The sequence below is a fragment of the Trachurus trachurus genome, assembly GCF_905171665.1.
Source record: "Trachurus trachurus genome assembly, chromosome: 13".
Lineage (NCBI taxonomy): Eukaryota > Metazoa > Chordata > Actinopteri > Carangiformes > Carangidae > Trachurus > Trachurus trachurus.
Window position 1 is genome coordinate 946772 of NC_139892.1, and position 25447 is coordinate 972218.

The window sequence follows — 25447 nt, forward strand, 5'->3', positions numbered from 1 at the left end:
ATTGGCCAATGCCAGCACTACAATAACAGAGCGATTAGTGGTAGTGCCTCGTGACCGTAGGTGCCCAACCTTTAATGGAAAGACTGGCATAAATGTAACGGATTGGGCGGAAGAAGTTCAAGCCTGCATGCGTTCTCGACGGTTGGCAACTGCTGATCAGGCCCTCTTTATCTTTGATCATCTAGAGGGAGAGGCCAGAGATGAGATTAAATATCGCACCAGCGCTGAGCAAGCAGACCCTGAACAGATCCTTGCCATATTGAAAGAGTTGTATGGTTGCACCCGTTCATATATAGCTTTGCAGCAGGCTTTCTTTGCTAGGACTCAGCAGGAAGGCGAGACCTTGCAAGAATTTTCCTTGGCTCTGATGGCCCTTATGGAGCAGGTAAAGCAGCGGGCCCCTGATGGTCTTCTTAACTCAGCAGTTCTGCTTCGTGACCAATTTGTGGAACACGTTCTTGATGGTGCCCTTCGTAGGGAGCTGAAACAGTTGGTCCGTCGTCAACCTCAAGCCACTCTGATAGACGTGCGTGCAGAAGCTATCCGCTGGGAAAGAGAGGGACTCCCAGGCGGCGTCAGGGAGCGTAGCCATTCACTCCCAGCCATGTACGGTCTGCAGTATGGCGTACAGGGCAGCCCCCATCCACCTTTGGCCACTTCACAGAACTCCGAACTGGGTGAGCTGAAGGAACTGCTAAAACGACAGCAGGAGCAGCTCAATCAGCTCACTCAGACGGTGGTCTCACTGCAGACCTCTTCGTTGCCACCTCGCCAGGGTCATGCGGGTCCAGTAGTATGTCGTAGGTGTCATCAACCGGGACACCATGTTAGCCAGTGTCATAGCCGGCAAGCTCATCCTCATGCTCGTGCTAGTTCTGCCTTCGGCCGAGGTCATGTGACCAGACCTTCTCCTTCTTCTGGGTCGGAAAACTGAAACCCACTGAGTTGCTGAGCCACAGCTCAGGTGGGGAACCGATGGGCTCAAAAGGAGGGACTGTGGGTAAATTAATGTCAACTTGTCCTCACCTGGACCTCTTGATGGGTGGCATTACGGTCCCATGCTTGATAGACACTGGATCCATGGTGTCCACTATAACGGAGAGCTTCTTTTCAGAGCATTTTGCCCCTTGGGGCAATGACCGCCTTCAGTCTTGTCATTGGCTCCAACTTCGAGCGGCTAACGGCTTGGCAATCCCATACATTGGTTACCTTGAGCTGGACGTGACACTGTGTGACAAGGTATTTCATGGGTGTGGGATATTGGTGGTACGAGATCCGCCTGGTGCGTCGGCTTCTGTCCCTGGGATCTTGGGGATGAATGTCATCCAGCGGTGTTACCGGGAGCTCTTTGGGGCACATGGTGCTAGACTGTTCAGCTTGCCTGTAGTTAACCAGGCCCCTGGTTCAGTTCTTGAGGCCCTGCAACAATGTCACCAATCCACTACTTCACGGTCAACAGACGTCCTTGGTACAGCCAAGGTCCGAGGCCCACAGGCAGTGCGCTTGCCTGGTGGGGTCCTTCAGTTCATTGCCAGCACTTGTCCTGAACAGCCGTCTAGTTCAGCTGTGCTTTTTGAACCCCAGGCGTCTGGACTTCCAGCGGGGCTTCTTGCTTCTCCTTGTCTTGTCCAAGTTGTCAGTGGTACCGCTTACATCCCTGTAGTCAATGTAGGGACTACTGCAGTTCTCCTCTACCCACGCACTAGCCTGGGTACTCTCAGCCGTACCCAAGTCGTGAGTTTACCCACTGGGGTCACAGAGGTGAGGTCGACCACGGCCACAGTTTCTTCTTGTACGGCTGGTGGCCCTGTGCAGAGTGGGTTAGAGGAGGTGGATTTGTCAGCTTTGACGGAACAGGACCAAGCCGAGGTGCGGTCTCTCTTGCACAAGTACAGCTCTGTCTTTTCGGCACATGATGGTGATCTGGGCTGCACCACGCTCATTTCTCACGACATACCAGTGCTTGATAACATTCCTGTGCGACAGAGATACAGACGCATTCCGCCATCAGAGTACGAGGAGGCCAAGGCCCACATTAATCAGCTGTTGGAGGCCAACGTGATCAGGGAGAGCAGTAGTCCCTACGCTTCTCCAATTGTCTTGGTCAGAAAAAAAGACAACAGCCTACGCATGTGTGTGGACTATCGCCTCCTTAACAGCAAAACGAGGAAAGATGCTTTTCCCCTCCCTCGTATAGAGGAAAGTCTTGATGCCCTCTCTGGTGCTTGTTGGTTTTCGACCATGGATTTGGCCAGTGGGTATAATCAAGTCCCGGTAACGGAGCAGGACAAACCGAAAACAGCCTTTTGCACACCCTTTGGCCTCTTTGAATGGAATCGGATGCCATTCGGGTTGTGTAATGCCCCAAGTACTTTCCAGCGAGTAATGCAAAGAATGTTTGGAGACCAACAGTGTCAGTCTCTTCTTCTATATCTTGACGACATTGTTGTGTTTTCATCCTCCATTGCCCAACATCTGCAGCGCTTGGAAGTCGTCTTGAGTCGCCTGCAGAATGAAGGCTTAAAGGCCAAACTCGGGAAGTGTGCTTTCTTTCAGAAAGAGGTCGGCTATCTTGGACATGTCATCTCTGGGAACGGTGTTTCTACTGACCCTGCAAAGATTGAGGCGGTCGCCAAGTGGCAGCGTCCCCGCCATGCATCAGAGCTGCGTTCGTTTTTGGGCTTTGCAAGCTACTACAGGCGCTTCGTTGAGGGTTTTGCGAAGTTGGCAGCCCCGCTGCATAAGCTAGTGGCCGAGGTAGCCGGAACACGGTGCAAGAGGGGACAGAAGCAAGATCTTTGTTCTGTATGGACACCTCAGTGTGAGGAGAGCTTTGATGCTTTGAGGGCGAAGCTGGTGTCGGCCCCGGTCTTAGCTTATGCAGACTTCTCCCGCCCCTTCATCCTGGAGATTGACGCTAGCCACAGTGGTCTAGGAGCTGTCTTGTCCCAAGACCAAGAGGGTAGCATTAGGCCAATAGCCTATGCCAGCCGAGGTCTCCGTCCAACCGAGCGGAACATGTCTAACTACAGTTCTATGAAACTGGAGTTTCTTGCCCTTAAATGGGCCATGACAGAAAAGTTTCGTGAATATCTGTTGGGTCATAAATGTGTCATTTTCACTGATAACAACCCGTTGAGCCATCTGCAATCTGCCAAACTGGGAGCCACTGAGCATCGGTGGGCTGCGCAACTTGCTGCTTTCGATTTCGAACTCAAATATCGATCTGGCCGCAGTAATAGGAATGCGGATGCACTTTCTCGGCAGTATGTCTCAGGCTCTAGCTTGGTTGAACAGGTCCTTCCAGGTACCTCAGTTCCAGCTGTACTTCAACAAGCTGCACATCCGAACCCAGGAGTGGTTCCGGCGATCCAGTCTGTAATATCTGCCCTTCCGTCCCACTCTCCTTCAGACATTCGGTCACTGCAGGAGTCTGATCCCCTTTTACAGGAAGTCTGGGTCTTTTGGAGGCGGCAAGATCGGCCGACCTCAGTGGAAAAACGAAAACTGTCCAAACCGGCCTTGGCCTTGTTGCGACAGTGGGACCGCTTGGTGGAAAAAGATAACATCCTTTACCGCAGAGTTTTTCGTCCAGATGGTGGGGAGGAGAACCTCCAGCTAATCTTGCCAGCTTGTTTGAAAAAGGAAACGTTGAGGCAGCTCCACCAAGCACACGGTCACCAGGGGGTTGACCGGACGACGGAGCTGGTACGGGAACGATGTTACTGGCCGGGGATGTGCTCAGACATAAAGCAGTGGGTACGGGAATGTGACCGATGTCAGGTCGCAAAGGACGCCAGACCGGTTGCGCACAGCTTTATGGGGCACTTGCTGGCTTCTCAGCCCAATCAGATTGTGGCCATTGATTTCACTGTCTTGGAGCCTTCCAGCACCGGTTTGGAGAATGTTCTCATTATGACAGATGTGTTTAGCAAGTACACTGTGGCTATCCCGACTCGGGACCAGCGTGCATCCACAGTGGCCCAGGTCTTACTTAATGAATGGTTCTTTAAGTTTGGTGTACCAAGCCGCATCCACTCCGACCAAGGTCGCAGTTTTGAGAGTGCCTTGATTCGGCAGCTCTGTTGCTTGTATGGGGTGGAGAAGTCTCGCACCACCCCATACCACCCTGCAGGGAACGGGCAGTGTGAGAGGTTCAATCGAACCCTACACAACCTCCTGCGCACCCTGCCAGTCTCACGAAAACAGGACTGGGCTGCCAGCCTCCCACAGGTCCTTTTCTGTTACAACACCACGCTTCACCAGGTCACAGGAGAGTCTCCATTCTTTCTTATGTTCGGACGTGAACCTGGGCTTCCTGTGGACTTCTTGCTGGGTCGAGTTCATGACCCTGTACCGGGGAAGGTACAGGATTGGGTCGCAGAGCATCAGGTCAGACTTAGGTTGGCTTTTGAGGGGGCACATGATCGCTTGTTGGCAGCTGCTGGTCGCCGTAAGGAGCGGTATGATCAGCGGGTCCAAAGTGACCCTTTGACTGTGGGGCAGCTGGTTTACCTTCGAGACCACAGTGCTAGAGGGCGTCATAAAATCCATGACATTTGGAGTTCTGTGGTTTATCAGGTGCTCAGAGTGCCCCGTGGCGAGGGTGCAGTCTACACCATCGCTCCAGTTGACAATTTGGAGAAGGTGAAGAACGTACATCGCAACATGTTGAAAGTCCAAGTGGGGCCTGTTATGGTTGCCCCTCATCCAGTCCCTCCACCATCTCCGCCACCAGCAGTGCCAGAGAGTAACTCGTCCAGTGATGATGATGATCTATGGGTGTTGGTTCCTGAAACCCTGTTGCCGCCTGCTGCAGTTGCGGCCGGAGACCTGAGGCCCGCAAGGCCTGGTTCTACATCTCCCGCAAGAGACTTACCTGTCCTTGAGACACTTCGGGTACAGGAACAACCTAGCGTCTCAGCTGATCCTCCACCTCCAGTTGATCCCAATAATGCTGGACAGCCAGTCCCTCGTCGAACAGCTCGCGCCACCGCTGGCCACCATTCTAATGCCCATCATCTTCCACGGCCTGTTGATCGTACTGGCAAAGAGGTTGTGGAGCCACCGGGGGCAATGTCCAATGTCCAGTCTGCTTTCCACCGGCCATGGTGTTAACCGTCCTGACCTTTTCTTGAGGTTCATCGCCGGGGCGGCGATGCAAAAGCTGGGGGTAGATGTGGTAGAGCAGGTTGCTTATTTATATTTTTCTTTTTTTGTATTTGGGGTGTAGTACCCCCGTTTTGTATTTGGGGTGTAGTACCCCCTCCTCCTGCTTTCTGCTCACCGTGCGTCGCCGTCCTCCTTTACGTTGATTACGGGGCGGCGCCGGGGGGACAATTGGAACATTGGATGCAGGTGTGCGGACTCCTTCGCTCTCAGTAGTAGACTTGGCGTCGGTGGTGTGGCTGTGGGGGCGTTCGTGTAGCAAGACAACAGGCCAGTGCATTTTCATACCCTCAGGTAAGTTTTGCAACAGCATTGGTTCTTGGCGTGCAATTGTATGGTAGCTGACAGGCTCTGTTTGCAGCGGTCGGCCTGTCTTCTGGCTGGAGATTGAGTGAGGGGAGAGTTGTCCTGGCAGTGTGTGTGTGTGCGCGCAGCCCCGTGAGCCACACAGCGTTCTGTGAGCAGCACGGCGTTCGCTTCCTTGGTTAAATTGAGGTATGTTTGTTGGTTGCATTGCACGGCGCATTTGTGTAGTAGCATGGCTGATAAATTATTGACTTTGCAGTGGTTTTGTCGGCCGAAGTCGGAGGTGAGCCAAGCGTGGCCTTGAAGTTGGCTTTGTACACAGCATTCAGTTCCTACGGTAGGCCGTCTCATTTGTCTTTTTGTGCTTGTGGTACATGTGCCTTTTTCTAGCTGCTATTAACCATGACCTTGCACCTCTGATTGTTAACAGTTAAAGCTGTCTGTTGCTGTGTGTGTCCTCCTGTGTCGGAGCCCTGAAGCCTCCACGCCCCGCCAACTATCAGCTGACGCGGGCCCCTACGCCTCGTATGGGCGTCCTACTGCTGTTCTGTCTGGGTTATTTTGATTATTCATTATTTTCCAAAGTTTCTTTTGTTATTTAGTATTTTATTGTATTGTTTTCTTTTTTGTTTTTCTGTGTGTGTGTGTGTGCAGGCCTTTTGCCTGCAGTGAACCCCGTTTCTGGATCTGTAAAGTTTGTTTCTTTTGTTTAATTTCTGAATTAATCAAATCAGGGGTTGTGTGAGTGTGTTGGTGTGAGTGGAGCCTAAAGAGCTTGTGTGTGTGTGTATATTGTATTGTGCAGGTTCCCTATCTTTTACTGCCTGGCCTAATAGTTGTCTCTCTCTTTTGGACAGGTGCTGGCGGAGCCACTGGTGCAAGAGACTGGCTGATCCCGGTGGTGGCGGTTCCCTTCACTTTCCTTTACAGTAGTGCACTTTGTGGTGGACAATTTGTGTGGTTTTCACGTGTGGTGTAGCATAAGGACCCTTCCCCTCTCCCTCAGCAGTCATCTTCGCCCGGTGAGCCCCCAGCCCTGTACCCTAGCACTTTATTGACAACCTAAGCAACGCTTTTATATGGCCCTATTATATATTGTTGTCCATTGATTTTATTGTGAACCTGTACTCTGCAAAAAGAAAAACAATAGTTAATAATAAAAACTTGTAATTTTTTGGAATCACGTCTGAGCCAGTGTCTGTTAAACCTGTGTGTCTTTTGGTGTTATAGAATTGTAGCTATAGGTTTAGAATTCCTGGGGGTGGAATTCCCCTAGGTGGCGTTGTTGGCTCCTTCTCAAAGTTTTTCCCTCGTAGCATTGCCACAAGAGGGTTGACGGTGGAGTTCAAGTAGCCCACCCACACAAGGGTCTCAAACACCGCTGGGGGAGTCGAGTAACTGACGAATGGGTCAACGACATTACAGACAAAAAACGGAGTCCAGAAGGACAGAAAGGCGCCCATTATGGTGGCCAGTGTTTTGGTGGCTTTGGTCTGACTCGTGCTCGACGTTCCTGCGTTTATGCTGCGCAGCTGCTTCCGTGCCACCAGGTAGATCTTCAGGTAAACGCCAAGCATGATCATCCCCGGGATGTAGAAGGACAGGACAGAGGAGACGGTGCTGGACAGTCCGCTCTGGAACAAGACACACCCGCCCTCACACGCCACGTGGTTGTAGTAGAACTCCTCCACCCCCAAAATATTCAGCCTCAGGAAAATCATCCCGAAGCCCACGAGCGCTGAAACCGTCCAGCTGAGCAGAACCACCAGCACCACCAGCTTCACCGTCACCGTCCGCCGGTAGAGCAGCGGCCGGCAAACGGCGTAGTGTCGGTCAAGCGATATGAACGACAGGTTCAGAATCGACGCCGTGCACAACATGACGTCAGAGCTCATGTAGACGTCACAGAAGACATCGCCAAATAACCAGCAAGTCTCAACACATTGAACCATGGCGGGAAACATGACCAGCAGGCCGAGGAGCAGGTCGGACACGGCCAGGGAGGCGATCAGGTAGTTGGTAGGAGTGTGCAGCTGCTTGAAGTAGGTGATGGAGACGGCAACCAGCAGGTTTCCACACACCGTCAGGACGACGGTGACGCTCAGGACCAGGTAGAGGCCGACCCGGACCGGCAGCGGGTAGATGGTCCTCAGACAGGACCGGTTACTGGACTCGAAGCAGTGTCACCTCCATCTGTCCTGAACCAGAAACTACTGTCAATCAATCAATCAGTCAGACTTTATTTAATCCAGCACTTTTTATACAAACAGTCTAATAAAGTTCTTTCAACCCCAAATCTCCACACACACATTGTTACGCCCCAGACTATGTTGGCCCAGAGGGGCATAACAATGGACCACCTATGACCCCAAACACCACCACACAAAGACATTAAATAAAATAGGAAGAGGTTTTACAGTTTTTCTCAGTTGGTTTGGCTACAGTGGGAGCCACATAGAAATTCCCCTGCCATGCTGCTGCCATGCTGTTCCCATTCTGTTCCCATGAGAGTTCCAGCAGAGCTCCAGCAAAGTCCCAGCAGCTGGAGTGACCCCCTCCTTTTCCTGGGTGTGACTAGTTTTTACTGGAACTCCACCCATTCAATGAAATACATGACATGACCAGGAGATGGCGCTTCTCTCACAGAACAGTACATATCGCCAGAGGCGGCATTTAAAGTGCCACCGCTGGTGGTGAGTGGAAATTCACATAATTCATAGAACCACAATACATGTTTGATTTAAGAAGTGAAATTATAACAGACCTAGGTACTGGAGATGCACTGGCCACTGTTTTATCTGGAAATAAATTGTTGTAGCTAATAATACCTACTGTCAATTTTTTTATCACAATTTATTTACTGTGAATCTACATTTAAATAGGAAAAAACTAAGGGAGTGATGAAAGCCTTTTTAAGATGTTTGCAGTTGCAGGTATTCAGTGCATGCCTTCGACCAGGGAATTAGCATTATCATTGCTCAATCTTTTGTTTGCCCTAATGGGCCACCTATTGGTCACCCATTGTCACACAAAACGCACAGAGCGTGCAATGCTGGCTGTTCAACTTTGAAGGAGGACCGGGGGAGGGGAGGTTATGTTGGAAGGCTAGCTGGACCAGACTCTCTCCTGAGCAACAACACACTCCAAACCCCTGAACATTCACACCTGCTCCAGAGCATTACCATCTCCAAGCATTCCCCACCACTTTGACTATGAATTGATTAGAAAATGAGCAGGTATTTCCTTAGAAGGTCCTGCTTTAAACATTTGGTAACACTTTCTATGAAGACCACCTCTATAGTGCATTATGAGCGCATTCATAGTGCATTATAATGCTCATCATAATCAGTCATAATGCATTATGACTACACTCATAAACACACATAAAGCTTTATGATGCACTATATCAACAGTTATAAATCTAGTTTATAATGATTTATAAATCCAAGGGCCTTACGAGTGCTCTTGACTGGTTATAAACTACAGACTGACTGATGGGGCTTATAATACATTATACCCCTCTATACACACACCTAACAATCAACTGTTATAAGGACTCATAGGGTGCTATAATATTCCATGAAGGATCATAAGTTATCAATGTATGCTTTAAGTAAAGTGAAGTTTATATGGATGCATCTATAATGCAGCATACCTCACCATAATGTTTCATTGTTGGTGTTAAGTAAAGTGTAACACATGTGCATGCACTTAAAAGAATCTATGATGCATCCCAAGTCATTATGTCAGATACCAAAGTATAGATAATTACATTAAGACTTGTCTGCTTAGGAATATGACATTAAAGCTGGGTTTCAACTTCCTTGAAATGACAATAAATCATCCAGAGATGAATATCAAAGCTTTTGCACTCTATACATTGATCATGCGATTATTTATCTGTAAAAGAAATACAACAATTTATTCACAGTAACTTTTTTTATTATCACCTTTTTCAACGATAACAATCATTGTCTAAATACAAGTTATGTATTAGTTGGAATATGAAAATAACTGCATAAAAAACTTAACTGCCATTTTATGTTCAACCTAAAAAATTGGAGGTCAAATGTGAATATAGAATAATAAACAAACAGTTGGTCTAATCTCTCATCAGAGGAGGCTGGACAGGAGATGGTTTCCTGGTTTCATCATCATCATCATCATCATCATCATCATCACAGCTCCATACATGATGTCCTTCTTCTGTTGGCACCGGTCACTCAGTTTTCAGTGTGGCTCCTTAGAATTACAGTAAAACACAATAAGTTTAAACATGAATGGAGAGGCGCATGACTGTCAGCAGTAAATGACAACCCCCCACCTATATATTGTGCATCAGTACAGTATGATAGGCTACCAGCAAGATAACAAGTTGATGGATAAACATGGGGAGTTTGCAGTATATTATATATAGACCGATCCTACCGGTTGATTGTTCTGCTAACATGACGCTCTGGTCATTAGATGCTAAACCGTATTTATCCCGGTCCGGTGCAAGCCTGAGACCAGAGCTACGGTTAGCATGGCTAACATGGAGCTAACACGAAGCTAACGGCTAGCTAGCCGTGTAGTGAATCAGTTATTCACGTTGACAAGTCTCATGTTCTTCGGTCAAAACACACAGGAGAACACGCAGAAGAGCAATCAGTGCTATCCTGGAATATACAACAAGTTGAATATGATTAAGACATATTCAGAAAAATAAATATAGCCTACTCACCGAATCGAGATATCAGCTCCCCCGGTCGTTAGCATCGTCGGACAAGTTGTAAACACAGGGAAATGGAAACGAGAGAGAACCTCCCGCTCCTTTTACGCAAACCGGACGTAGACTTCCGGTCTGAAACAACTCGTCCGACGATGCTAACGACCGGGGGAGCTGATATCTCGATTCGGTGAGTAAATTTATTTTTCTGAATATGTCTTAATCATATTCAGCTTGTTGTATATTCCAGAATAGCACTGATTGCTCTTCTGCGTGTTCTCCTGTGTGTTTTGACCGAAGAACATGAGACTTGTCAACGTGAATAACTGATTCACTACACGGCTAGCTGGTTAGCTTCGTGTTAGCTTCGTGTTAGCTCCATGTTAGCCATGCTAACCGTAGCTCTGGTCTCAGGCTTGCACCGGACCGGGATAAATACGGTTTAGCATCTAATGACCAGAGCGTCATGTTAGCAGAACAATCAACCGGTAGGATCGGTCTATATATAATATACTGCAAACTCCCCATGTTTATCCATCAACTTGTTATCTTGCTGGTAGCCTATCATACTGTACTGATGCACAATATATAGGTGGGGGGTTGTCATTTACTGCTGACAGTCATGCGCCTCTCCATTCATGTTTAAACTTATTGTGTTTTACTGTAATTCTAAGGAGCCACACTGAAAACTGAGTGACTGGTGCCAACAGAAGAAGGACATCATGTATGGAGGCTGAAGCTGTGATGATGATGATGATGATGATGAAACCAGGAAACCATCTCCTGTCCAGCCTCCTCTGATGAGAGATTAGACCAACTGTTTGTTTATTATTCTATATTCACATTTGACCACCAATTTTTTAGGTTGAACATAAAATGGCAGTTAAGTTTTTTATGCAGTTATTTTCATATTCCAATTAATACATAACTTGTATTTAGACAATGATTGTTATCGTTGAAAAAGGTGATAATAAAAAAAGTTACTGTGAATAAATTGTTGTATTTCTTTTACAGATTTACCATAATCTCATGATCAATGTATAGAGTGCAAAAGCTTTGATATTCATCTCTGGATGATTTATTGTCATTTCAAGGAAGTTGAAACCCAGCTTTAATGTCATATTCCTAAGCAGACAAATCTTAATGTAATTATCTATACTTTGGTATCTGACATAATGACTTGGGATGCATCATAGATTCTTTTAAGTGCATGCACATGTGTTACACTTTACTTAACACCAACAATGAAACATTATGGTGAGGTATGCTGCATTATAGATGCATCCATATAAACTTCACTTTACTTAAAGCATACATTGATAACTTATGATCCTTCATGGAATATTATAGCACCCTATGAGTCCTTATAACAGCTGATTGTTAGGTGTGTGTATAGAGGGGTATAATGTATTATAAGCCCCATCAGTCAGTCTGTAGTTTATAACCAGTCAAGAGCACTCGTAAGGCCCTTGGATTTATAAATCATTATAAACTAGATTTATAACTGTTGATATAGTGCATCATAAAGCTTTATGTGTGTTTATGAGTGTAGTCATAATGCATTATGACTGATTATGATGAGCATTATAATGCACTATGAATGCGCTCATAATGCACTATAGAGGTGGTCTTCATAGAAAGTGTTACCAAACATTTTTATTTTCATGATTATCTTACATTATTATCTATCTTACAAAAAATGTTGTAATTTTGCAACAGTGCTTCATGGCAGAGATTAGGAAAGGCACATGTGGCAAAGCGAAGAGGGTCCAGGGCGGGCATTCGAACCCCAGACTCTCGGGTAACAGTCATGTGCGCTAACCATTCTGCCAAAGGGACATCCCCTTGGCCAAGTAGCCAGGGCGCATGATCAATAGGAGGCATAGCGACAGGACCCTCAACTGTCACACACAAGTCAAACAGGATTGCAGATGGTCTGAACATATGGAGTTAGTGCTGGAATTTCATTTAACTCTGTACTTCCTCTGGATTAAATGTATTAACTCATTGAGTGCCAACCACGTAATTTCTCGTTTTTCGTTCCCATGCGTTGAGTGCCGAAAACGACATTTTTCGTTTTTTGCTTTTTTTTATATATTATGAAAATAGACACTTTAATACACATTATATGTAAATTTGGGGACTCTACGACGAGGAGAACTGAAATAGATGACGATCAAAGTCACATGACAGCTCATGATCTGGAAGTTTTTATCATAACTCGGCTTCTGCAAACGGAGTTCTGCATGCAGATGCAGCGCAGCTGCTCCGCAGCTGCTCTGCTCTCACCCGCGCTGCTGCAGCAGCTGGGAGCTGAACCAGGAAGCTCTCAGCCGACAGTCCCGCCCGGTCTTCACCTCGAGCAACACCGTGTCCTCCCCAAAGTCCTCCCGCGGTAAAATCTGATGGTCTCTGGGCCAAAGCAGACCGGTACCACCGACCCGTACCACAGAAGGACCGCGACCACCGGCGGGACCGGTATTCGCGAGCCGCGGTGGCCGACTGACCCTCACGCTCCGCGGGGAGAAGCTGAGACACGGCACGGTGCGTCTGTGTTATTGTTGTTTAGTGGCGCCCCCCCCGCCCCCGCTGGTGGTTTTGTGAATAGAACAACCATTGTTGTATATATTTATCTTATACGAGCCCTTTGATCCAGAAATGCGAGTGTCAGAAGAGCGACAGACACAAACAGCGCACCTTTCATAAAAGACGCTCTATCTCCTTTTCTAGAAAAAAAGGAGGGATTTTGGTGAAACCCAGCCATGTTTAGCTTGAGTTTTCTCAGGAACGGAGGCACGTAGAAACAAACGGTTTGTGGTCATTTGAAGCATTAAGGTAAACCTTTCAATTGAGCTACAGTATGTGTTGGTGGCAATAATATAGAATACACTATGGCTCTAAATAAAAAGTCAAAAATGGTCTAAATTGCCGGTACACTTGACTAAAACTTTGGAAAGGAGCGCGGCACTCAATGAGTTAATTAAATGTATTGATTTTTCACTATAATTTACTAGTTATAGCACTAGCCTATACTGTCAATCCCCCTATAAACCCCATTCCGATTTGATATCACAACTTCACAAAGTTGAAGACACCTGCTGCACCTAGTCTAATCTTTGTGTGACTGAATTATTCTGCATAAGACCCTGACTAATACTCATAGTAATGCTGCATTAGCATCAAAACAAAGTAGGCTAAATAAAAAATGATCATACATACGTAGTCTAAGAAAAAAAGTGGAAAAGTCAGGGGCCCACTTTAGTATTCTTTCAGGGGCCCCAGAATTCCTAGCAACGGCCCTGATTATCTGACTAACTGGCTTATTTCACTCGGTGGACCGGCGGATCAGCTGGTGTGCAGTGCGCGCTGTATAGCCTACTGTATGATCTCTCTCTCTCTCTCTCTCTCTCTCTCTCTCTCTCTCTCTCTCTCTCTCTCTCTCTCTCTCTCTCTCTCTCTCTCTCTCTCTCCCTCTCTCGCCCTCTCTCCATCGCGCTGTACGTCTTCACAAGACACAGGTCGACGTGTGTGGGGTGAGATGGAAATAAGAGCAGAGCGCACCTTCGCTCTCATGTTGAGTTCCATATTAAGACAGGTGCGTCAGTGCCAGTAGATCGCGCGTCAGGCATTTGGCTCTCCTAATGGGAATGGCTGGTTTGACGTGACTTTATCATTAAAAGTGAAAAAAAAGAGAGAGAGAGCTGTCAACCACTCTAGACGCGTCAGGTCAGCATAGCGCAGGGGGAGGGATATTAGTATTCTGTGGTGAAAAATACACTCATTCATGAAATTTTATTGAGAATTTTACAGAGGTGCACAGCGCATGTTTACAGTGTCCGGCGACTCTGACCCCTACACCGCAGCAGCCAGCAACAGACTTTTACAAAATAAAAACATGTGAGCAACATGCATTAATGCGCAATAAAATAAATGTCGGCGTTATGGTTTAATGAGTTGCCATAACGCAACTTGCACAGCCCTAATAAATACACAAATGTAGCCCGTGGTTCTGAGACGTGACGCGCTGTGGTCACTAGAAATGTATTTATTTATTTGCGGATCGGGAGTGAATGAGCAAGCCAGAGATGCACAGCAGATTTCATGGTTGCCGACTGGCAAAAACTGAAAGAGGGGCTTGTAAATAACTGTTTATATTACAGGTTTCACACAAACAAACAAAAAACATCCAGTAGCCTATGTTAAGTCTCAGCTGTGCCATGGCGAGGGCGCACGACGCACGTGTAGCTCCACGATCATGTGGTTTTAATTTATGAACCTCATAATTATTTCTCTTTCCTCTTGTTTGAATATAAGGGCGGTCACTTAGGACCACACTTTCATTTTACACATACAGTCCCATGCGTGTATATTCACGGACACGTTGGCATGTTGTTTATTTATTGGTTAGGGTTTATTTGCGCACCGTATGCTTCAGTGTTAACATTAAAACCACCACAAGGCAAACATTTACTAGAATGCAAAATCTGTAGACAGGTAAACTGCGAGTGATATACATTTTTATTTGTGCTCTGTCGGTGTTTATTTATCTTTGAAGCTACTTATAGATCGCCTGTTTTGGAGGCAATTATAGCAATTCATCTGAGGGAAAAAAGAAAGGAGGAGGAAAAGTGATTGACAGATTAACTCGGGTCAAAATCACTGCTCCTCCCCGTGGACAAATGAGACACTGTAGCTGATTTTCACACGGGCTGCAGAGGGGCGTTAACAGTCGTGGCTGCGTTCGCTACGTCATCGCGGGGGATTAAATTATCGCCACGGGCCAAGCGGGAGCCCGTCACGGACCCGCCACGGACGCATCACGGTCCCGCAGAGGTCCCGACACGGACCAGGGGGAACTTCTAGGTGGCTACATCTGTAGTTTCTTGAAAAAGAAATTACATTCTCAAAACTCTAAGATCATTTGGCAAAACACTGTTACAATTCGGCACAACACCATAGATCACTTACAAAAGCTCATCTCTCTCTCAAAACAGTTCACTCGTGTCAAAATTAAATTTCCTTCTCATACAATAGTCAGTTTCCCCAAAATGCATCATCCCTTTGGCATTGTGTGAGCACTCACTATGTGAATGAAATGTCCCTCATGTCCTCCTCTCAGTCTGAGCCCAGTCCTTCAGTGACAATAGTTACTGGACCAGTTGTTTTGTCTAGCTAACAGAATACAAGCATAATATACTGTAATATAAACACATAAACAAAAACAAGGAAAATTATGAGTAGCCTCTACAGTGCTGTAAGTCTATGGTATTCATGGTTTTATGTTCTTGACTCATTTAGACAACTGAACAGACTATTGTTCATGTGATGACTTATAGAATAAAATGAGGCTGACATGTTTTGGAGAGAACAACCATTAGACTGAGAATCAACAATCAGTTTAGATCAACAAGATCTTGGAAATGTGCTAATTGCAGCTACCTGTACTTAATCATTTGCAAAGTCGTATGAAGACATTTGCAATTTGATGAAATGAATGAGAAATACAATTCTGTTGTGAACAATTGCTAAGTGGTTTGGAGGTTTATCCATGTTGTGTTGAGAATGTAATTTCTGTTTTGAAAAATGAGCCAAACCGATGGAGAAAAACTGTAATACAAAATATAAGGACAATGTAAACAAAGCAGACACAACTAAAACAAAAAGAACCGCCAAGCTGGGAGGCAGGCAGACCCAGCAGTCCCCATGCACTTCAAATTGAGTGGCCTCAGGCCACAGTGCAGCGGTGCCTGAGGCTGCGTCTGCTTATCAAAAATTAAAAATTAAAATCAAATTGCAGTGGTAGTGTGTTCAAAAAATGCATTTTCAATGGGAGTCAATAGCACGAAAAAATCCTGAAGGGACACAGATTGGCCTGTTTAGTTGAAAAGGCATATGAGAGATTAAAATTCACCCCAAAATACACAACCTGTCTTTGACACATTTTATGCATCAACACAGCCAGAGAGATGTAAACATAAAACATCCAGGAACCATGAGGTTAACCACCGTCTGTTGAATAATCTGAGGTTTTCTGTTGTTTTCATTTTGTTTAACTTCTCTTTCACTGCTTCTTCTCTCTGTTTAGGATAAACCACCTCAGTGTGAGATCATCAGACACTTTTCCTTTCTCCATCTCACAGCGTTTAAACATCTGAAGGTTTCAATCAACTACAAACTCAACAAAGTGAAGATCATCAATGACATTAAATCATCAGATATCACACTCACCTTCAGTCAGCGGGACATCCAGTGTCTTCATGTGGAGGCTCGGCCTGTTTCAGTCACAGGTTAAATACCAGGTTGGACAGTCTGTCTCTGAGGATGATGTCCAGGAGGACAATGTATTTTGCTTGTCTCTCTCTCTCTCTCTCTCGCTCTCTCATCCATCCCTCCGTCTCTGTTTATCTCTCATTCTCTCTTTACCTAGTACTGACCACTGCAGTCTCACCTGGCCAAAATATCTCACCTATTTGAAGTCATGTTGCACCCCTGTGTTTGATTGTATGTCCTCACCATATATTGCACTAATAAAAAAAGACATAGGCCTCTACCAAATGGTTGAGGAGTCTGTTCACAGTAAAACACAGCCAGGCCCACTGCGTGACACCATGAAAGAAGCATAGCTCCAAATGGCCTGTGTTTCACCACCAGCCGCTTCATGTCTCCAACAGATTTTCCCCACTCAGCGACACACATGCAGCAAACGAAACTCCACACGTTGGCTCCATCAGTGGCAAAAAGTGAGGGTAGAGACTACAGCGAGCATAGTTAGATGCATCCCAGGGGCCAGAGCGGGCACTGTTGAGGCTAATCTGAAGCTGCTGGCAAAACGTAAACGTACAAAATCGCAATCCATGTCGGCGCTAATGACACTCAACTTTGCCAGTTGGAATTAACTAAAGTCAGTGGTGTGCAGTCAGCAGTAGCAGGGCCAGCACTGCTAGCCCTGTCAAAAATGAATTTTTTTTTTTTTTCATAATTAAAAAGTGATTCTGAAATGTGTCTGGAGTCAATTACTTGTTCAGTATGCAACTTTATCCAGCAAACGATTGGTTTTGTGGAACTCAAATTTCCTATGTCCTATAAACGCATCACAGCTCCGTTCCTCGGCTGGGGCCAGCAGTCGAAGCTGGACGCTGCTATTGGGTTAAAACGTTGAGTGACAGTATCATCAGCCAATCAGATTTTGATGTGTTATTGACAGAACGCCCTAGGGCCAGCGGAGTTTCTAGTGCTGGCTTTGGTGTTGTCATTGAAATTAGCTTGACTGATTGGCCCATGGGCAGCTGCGTGATGACGCACGTAGTCTGTTATTCTGGAAAGGTGATGGCGGGTGATTTAACAGCAAGATTTTGTGATACGACTGCGGACCTTTGTAGAAAAAAAATGATTTTTTGCAAGACAGACGCCTAAAATGGATGCTAAGCTTTGTGTGGCATAAGGTGGGAAACTATTGTACGACTGGTTGACAGCTAGCTCAGAGCACAACAAGCTGTTCTACTGGACATGTCCACTCTTCAGTACAAGCCGTGGTGATGGGTGAGTGCTAGTTTTTATTTTTTTTTTTTTTTTACTTTCTCAGATTGGCGCTGCATACTGTTGGGCTAATAGGCTAGCTACTGTATGCTTTTGATGTTGCTTCTGGGTCAAAAACTCACTGTCTCTCTCTCTCTCTCTCTCTCTCTCTGTGTGGGTGTGTCTCAACCATTAAGAGATTGTTAATTTTTAATTTTTGTGGGCACGCTCTTTGGCATGGGTCTGTTACAGAAATTGATTTTATTTTTGAAGTGATTAAGAAGTCAGGCAGTAGGTGCTGTTTTTGATGTTTTGTGTCATATGGGGCATTGTAAAGTGGTGAGTGACCTAAGGGAAGATGATCAGATGGCGATGCTGCACAGTGGTGTCTTGATGCGTTGTGGTTGTTCAGCGGTCGTTGGTGTTGATTAAGTACTGTTGCACAAAAGTGGCCTTGCATTTTGTTCTTCTGTTCGGCCATTTTCTTTATTCTCTTTTTATATTTAGTATGAATGCTGAAAGCATTCACACTATTGTTCTTCTGTTCGGCCATTTTCTTCCGCCTTTTTACGGTCTTCTTCTAGTCCTTCATACTTTGTGCTATTTCAACAATTCATATATCAAAACATGCAGCTTTTTCTGGACTTTATCGGATGTATTCAAATTTTTCATACTTTTTATACTTTTTCAAATATTTAACTTTTTCTGATTTTTTTCAGCTTTATAATGGGTGTGTGTTGCGTCTAACGAGCAGAGCTAGAGTGGTGCCAGAGTGGAGAGAGGCAAAAAAACATTCTAGAGTTTTTCTGGCTAAATTGTCAGCACGGCCACAAATTAAACTCTAGACAAATTATTTTCTCCAGTTTTGTAGCCACACTTGTCTTCTGGCTAAAATTCTGGTCAAAAATGCAAAGAGACTTAGATAATAATTTAAAATATTTTTTAAATGCAGCCAGGGAGCTCAGCCCAATGCATTTTTTTCACAGCAGCAGGAGAAGGAGCTCAACTTTGTAACTTGCTGTTAAGTGCTTTTTAATTCATTTTAATTCACCAAAAAATAGTCACAGGTCACAAAAAAGTCCTCTTCTTACTTGGTGTGGCTAATTTCTGCACTTTCCTTTTTTTTTAAAGCAGAAGCCAGTGATCCTCTTATTAAAGGTTTTCTTTGCCCCTCACATACTGACTGTGGCATTAGCCAAGTGGTTAGCTCACTGGACTGAAGACCTGAAGGTTGCTGGTTTAAATCTTGCCTCAACAACAATTATAGTGAATTATTTTCCCAGTCGTCCTCTGTTGACTTCTGATAACTTGCTTCATGTTGAAACTGCTGCTCTCAGCCTGAAATTCACAGAAATTGTAATTGTAAGTCATTCAAGCTTTCTTGGTGTTGACACAGTGTGTTTCCAACAGGTGCAGCTTTGGGCTCGTTAACTTCAGAGTGAGACAGAGTGCAGCTCATCAACAGACAACAGTCTTTGCAACTGTGTGTACACTGTGGCCAAGAGGCAGAGTGAAAGTCTACTGACCTTGAGGTTGTGGGTTCGATTCCTACCTCGGTCAAACATTTGTATGGTGATCACTGCTTGCACTATTTGCTAATTCTGCAACAGCGTTCAGCTGCTTTCAGCATTCACACGCATTTCCATCAGGAAATGCTACTTTATCTAGTTTTTTAAAACAAAATTTTATTTTGGGGGGGGGGGGGGTTGAGGGTGTTGTTACTGCTGGCCCTGACTGAAACGCCACCGCACGCTACTGACTAAAGTTAATGCAAAAACAATGTTGGACTCTGTAGTTTTCTCTGGCCTGCTGCCCAATTTGGCGAGTGACGACATGTTTAGCCGCATGCGTTCATTCCATCGCTGGATGTCTAGGTGGTGCTGAGATAATGACGTGGCTTATATAGACAACTGAACCTCCTTTTGGGGAAAGCCTGGTCTGATTCGGAGAGATGGTGTCCATCCTACTTTGGATGGTGCATCTCTCTTATCTAGGAATATAGGGCAATTTAGTTCAGACCACCAGGCAGAGCCTCAGTTTAACACGACCCTGTTAGCTGTGTGCTAAATCTGGTGCAACCATCTCTTCTGCAAAGGATTCATGTACTTGCACACTGTCCCTTAATAAACTAAACTAATAATAAAACTCAATGTGGTTTGCTAAATATTCGATTGGAATAACCCTAACTCTATTCCCTCAGGACCACATATGGAAGTGGCCTGATTCTGATTTAAGTGTTCACACTACTTCAAAAAAAATCTGACCTGGTCACTTGACCCGGTTACATGCTGTCATTCTGACATCCCACCATTCCGACATCCCACAAGGAAATGTGCGTTACTCAACAGGCTCCTCCCTTCTTTAAGATATGCTGATAGAGGAATACCCACATGGTTGTGTGATTTTAGGCAGCAGAGCTCAGACAGGGACTAGTCTGCCTGTCTAGCCTCTACCTGGTCTTTTTACTAAACTTAACCAACTCCTTTCTTCATTGCCTAAGCCCAACCAGTGCAAAATCTTTGGGGGGAAAAATACGCTATTAAAGGAATTGTCGGAAAGGCAGGATGTTTAAAAAAAGAAAAAAATACTGTCATTCCTACTATAGAACGCAAAAATTGTCGGAATGATGGGACGTTTGATAGAAAATGAAGTGTTGCCATTTAGACAATTAGAGGCCAATGTTGGACTGGTGAGATGTCGGAATGGCGGTTGCCCCCCCTTGACCCCCAAAAAATCAGATTTGGGCCACTTTTGCCTTCAGTCTGAACGTAGCCAAATTATACTTTGCCTTGGAAAAAATACCACTACAATAGATGTTTATCTGACACTGCTGTTTCTAGATTTAAAGAGCTCATTCCAACAGAGCTTGCTGCCACACCTTGTAGTAATATAAGGGACAGCTACGTATGCTGATTTCACTCCCTTATGTAGTAGTAGTAGGACTACTATTCCCAGGATGCTTAGCTCCCACAATGCAATGCGTGTAAGGTGCTACCCTGTTCACAGTAAACAGAGAGACAACACGAAGCAACACATCGGTGTCCCGTGTTATTATTATACACCTCATAGGTAGGTAGGAATGAATACATGAATGAATTAATGAGTTTATTTGAACAATAAAAGAAGAACAAACAAAACAAAAAATACAAGACAATGCAAAATAAAACAACAATGAAACTTAACACTAAGGAGTGGGAAGAATCAGAATCAGCTTTTATTGTCACTATACAGACGTACAGCGAAATTACAGCAATCAACCCGTCCGTACATATCCAGCATACAATACATACAATAAGACAGACATAACAGGATGACTGGGCAGTAAGAGGGGGGAGGAAAAGGGGAGAAACAAGAGGAGAGGGGAAGAGTAAAAAAAAAAAGCAGCTCCCAGACTATGCTCCTGTGGGGGAATACAGTGTGGGACCGGGAAAAAAAACCTCAGCAACATAGGCACATATGAGCACACTTTCCAACATAAGAACTCAAAACAACTTCCAAATATACTCGATGACCTCAACGGAAAGAATCGCCAGGCACACGACCCTCCACTTCTCCCTTGAGTCCATCGTGTAACCAGCGTTGAACTTTCCGTCAGGGTAGACAGGTTCCCCCGAACCCGAGCTTCTCGTCTTTTTAAATATAGCAGGGAAAACTCTGGGTAAGGACGAGGCCTCAGTTTTGTTGTTTGTGTCTGTGATCGACTGTTTACCTGTAGGAGCAACAACGCTGAACACACCACAGTGTTTACAATATGTCAAACACAGTGGAGCCTGAGACTGACTGGGACCTGTTTGGTTTTTCATACACATTGTCAAACCGGTTCATGTGAAAATGAAGCTTCAGTTCAGGTGAAAAGCGTAGTCTCGGACACGTCAGACTTAGGGCGCACTCACACTAGGCAACCGTACCGTGCCCAAGCACGTTTGCCCCCTAAAGTCCGGATTCTATTGGTAGTGTGAGTGCAAGCGTTCCGTGCCTGAGCACGGTACACTTCCCTGGCCCGGCTCGGTTGGGAGAGGTGTGCTTGGGCACGGTACGCTTGGCCAGGAATGCGCACACGTAATGCGCTGCGGGCTCGTTCTCCACCACGTGTCTGCAACCGCATGTAAACAACAGTCACTTAACGATTACGTCGCGCCGTAAACATCGCTAGTTAACGTCGCTTTTCAAGATAACCATGACAACCGGTCTAAGCGCCGTTCTTTCAGCAGTCAGAGCGCATCCGCCGTGTTGGTATATCAACGTGATGACGTTTGTGTCGGAGGCAACCGTGCTTGAGCACGCTTGGGTTCAAGGCAGTGTGAGTGCGGGCCAGCGGGGGACAGAGGAGGGGGGGCATTCGGGCTTCAGCACGGCACGGATCAACTGGCCCTAGTGTGAGTGCGCCCTTAAAGACTGCACCTGAGGTGAACAATCGAAAGGCCTTCCTGAACCAGCTGTAGAAGAAGGCGTATATCAGAGGGTTGACGGTGGAGTTCAAGTAGCCCACCCACAGCAGGGTCTCAAACACCGCTGGGGGAGTCGAGTAACTGATGAATGGGTCAACGACATTGCAGACAAAAAACGGAGTCCAGAAGGACAGAAAGGCGCCCATTATGGTGGCCAGTGTTTTGGTGGCTTTTGTCTGACTCGTGCTCGACGTTCCTGCGTTTATGCTGTGCAGCTGCTTCCGCGCCACCAGGTAGATCTTCAGGTAAACGCCAAGCATGATCATCCCCGGGATGTAGAAGGACAGGACAGAGGAGACGGTGCTGGACAGTCCGCTTTGGAACATGACGCACCCGCCCTGACACGACACGTGGTTGTAGTAGAACTCCTCCACCCCCAAAATATTCAGCCTCAGGAAAATCATCCCGAGGCCCACGAGCGCTGAAACCGTCCAGCTGAGCAGAACCACCAGCACCACCAGCTTCACCGTCACCGTCCTCCGGTAGAGCAGCGGCCGGCAGACGGCGTAGTGTCGGTCAAGCGAAATGAACGACAGGTTCAGAATCGATGCCGTGCACAACATGACGTCAGAGCTCATGTAGACGTCACAGAAGACATCGCCAAATAACCAGCAAGTCTCCACGCACCTAACCATGGTGGGAAACATGACCAGCAGGCCGAGGAGCAGGTCGGACACGGCCAGGGAGGCGATCAGGTAGTTGGTAGGAGTGTGCAGCTGCTTGAAGTAGGTGATGGAGACGGCGACCAGCAGGTTTCCACACACCGTCAGGACGACGGTGACGCTCAGGACCAGGTAGAGGCCGACCCGGACCGGCAGCGGGTAGATGGTCCTCAGACAGGACGGGTTACTGGACTCGAAGCAGAGCGTCACCTCCATCTGTCCTGAACCAGAAACTACTGTCAATCAATCAATCAGTCAGACTTTATTTAATCCAGCACTTTTTATACAAACAGTCTAATAAAGTTCTTTCAACCCCAAATCTCCACACACACATTGTTACGCCCCAGACTATGTTGGCCCAGAGTGGCATAACAATGGACCACCTATGACCCCAAACACCACCACACAAAGACATTAAATAAAATAGGAAGAGGTTTTACAGTTTTTCTCAGTTGGTTTGGCTAGTTTCTCGAAACAGAAATTACATTCTCAAAACTCTAAGATCATTTGGCAAAACACTGTTACAGTTCAGCACAACACCATAGATCACTTACAAAAGCTCATCTCTCTCTCAAAACAGTTCACTCGTGTCAAAATTAAATTTCCTTCTCATACAATAGTCAGTTTCCCCAAAATGCATCATCCCTTTGGCATTGTGTGAGCACTCACTATGGCAGAGGAGCATTGAAATGTCCCTCATGTCCTCCTCTCAGTCTGAGCCCAGTCCTTCATTGACAATAGTTACTGGACCAGTTTTTTTGTCTAGCTAACAGAATACAAGCATAATATACTGTAATATAAACACATAAACAAAAACAAGGAAAATTATGAGTAGCCTCTACAGTGCTGTAAGTCTATGGTATTCATGGTTTTATGTTCTTGACTCATTTAGACAACTGAACCGACTATTGTTCATGTGATGACTTATAGAATGAAATTAGGCTGACATGTTTTGGAGAGAACAACCATTAGACTGAGAATCAACAATCAGTTTAGATCAACAAGATCTTGGAAATGTGCTAATTGCAGCTACCTGTACTTAATAATTTGCAAAGTCGTATGAAGACATTTGCAATTTGATGAAATGAATGAGAAATACAATTCTGTTGTGAACAATTGCTAAGTGGTTTGGAGGTTTATCCATGTTGTGTTGAGAATGTAATTTCTGTTTTGAAAAATGAGCCAAACTGATGGAGAAAACCTGTAATACAAAATATAAGGACAATGCAAACAAAGCAGACACAACTAAAACAAAAAGAACCGCCAAGCTGGGAGGCAGGCAGACCCAGCAGTCCCCATGCACTTCAAATTGAGTGGCCTCAGGTCACTGTGTCTGCTCATCACCGATGTGTTCACCAACAATTCACCAGTGGAAACAAGGGCAGCTTGAGTTTGGGCTCACTGAGAGAGGAAACCAAAAAAATAAATTAATAAATTAAAATTAAAATCAAATTGCAGTGGTAGTGTGTTCAAAAAATACATTTTCAACGGGGGTCAATGGCACAAAAAATGCTGAAGGGACACAGATTGGTCTGTTTAGTTGAAAAGGCATTTGAAAGATTAAAATTCACCCCAAAATACACAACCTTGACACATTTTATGCATCAACACAGCCAAAGTGATATAAAACATAAACATCCAGGGACCATGAGGTTAACCACCGTCTGTTGAATAATCTGAGGTTTTCTGTTGTTTTCATTTTGTTTAACTTCTCTTTCACTGCTTCTTCTCTCTGTTTAGGATAAACCAACTCAGTGTGAGATCATCAGACACTTTTCCTTTCTCCATCTCACAGCGTTTAAACATCTGAAGGTTTCAATCAACTACGAACTCAACAAAGTGAAGATCATCAATGACATTAAATCATCAGATATCACACTCACCTTCAGTCAGCGGGACATCCAGTGTCTTCATGTGGAGGCTCGGCCTGTTTCAGTCACAGGTTAAATACCAGGTTGGACAGTCTGTCTCTGAGGACAACGTCCAGGAGGACAATGTATTTTGCTTGTCTCTCTCTCTCTTTCTCTCATCCATCCCTCCGTCTCTGTTTATCTCTCATTCTCTCTTTACCTAGTACTGACTACTGCAGTCTCACCTGGCCAAAATATCTCACCTATTTGAAGTCATGTTGCACCCCTGTATAGTTTGATTGTATGTCCTCACCATATATTGCACTAATAAAAAAAGACATAGGCCTCTACCAAATGGTTGAGGAGTCTGTTCACAGTAAAACACAGCCAGGCCCACTGGGTGACACCATGAAAGAAGCATAGCTCCAAATGGCCTGTTTCACCACCAGCCTCTTCGTGTCTCCAACAGATTTTCCCCACTCAGCGACACACATGCAGCAAACGAAACTCCACATGTTGGCTCTGTCAATGGCAAAAAGTGAAGGTAGAGACTCCAGCGAACATAGTTAGATGCATCCCAGGGGCCAGAGCGGGCACTGTTGAGGCTAATCTGAAACTGCTGGCAAAACGTAAACGTACATACAGTAAAATCGCAATCCATGTCGGCGCTAATGACACTCAACTTTGCCAGTTGGAATTAACTAAAGTTAATGTAACTATGCAAAAACAATGTCGGACTCCGTAGTTTTCTCTGGCCCGCTGCCCAATTTAGCGAGTGACGACATGTTT

General features: G+C 45.6%; 1 protein-coding gene and 1 long non-coding RNA gene across 2 annotated transcripts in view; one reads left to right on the forward strand and one right to left on the reverse strand.

The window, feature by feature from the left end:
- LOC310995736 (NACHT, LRR and PYD domains-containing protein 3-like) overlaps positions 1–25447 on the reverse strand; it is a gene marked incomplete at its 3' end in the record, with an annotated part of 361364 nt that overhangs the window by 215664 nt on the left and 120253 nt on the right.
- Positions 5588–6041, forward strand: LOC310996049. Its single transcript, XR_014595880.1, has 3 exons — positions 5588–5664; positions 5735–5812; positions 5906–6041. It is a non-coding gene; the product is annotated as an uncharacterized lncRNA (long non-coding RNA).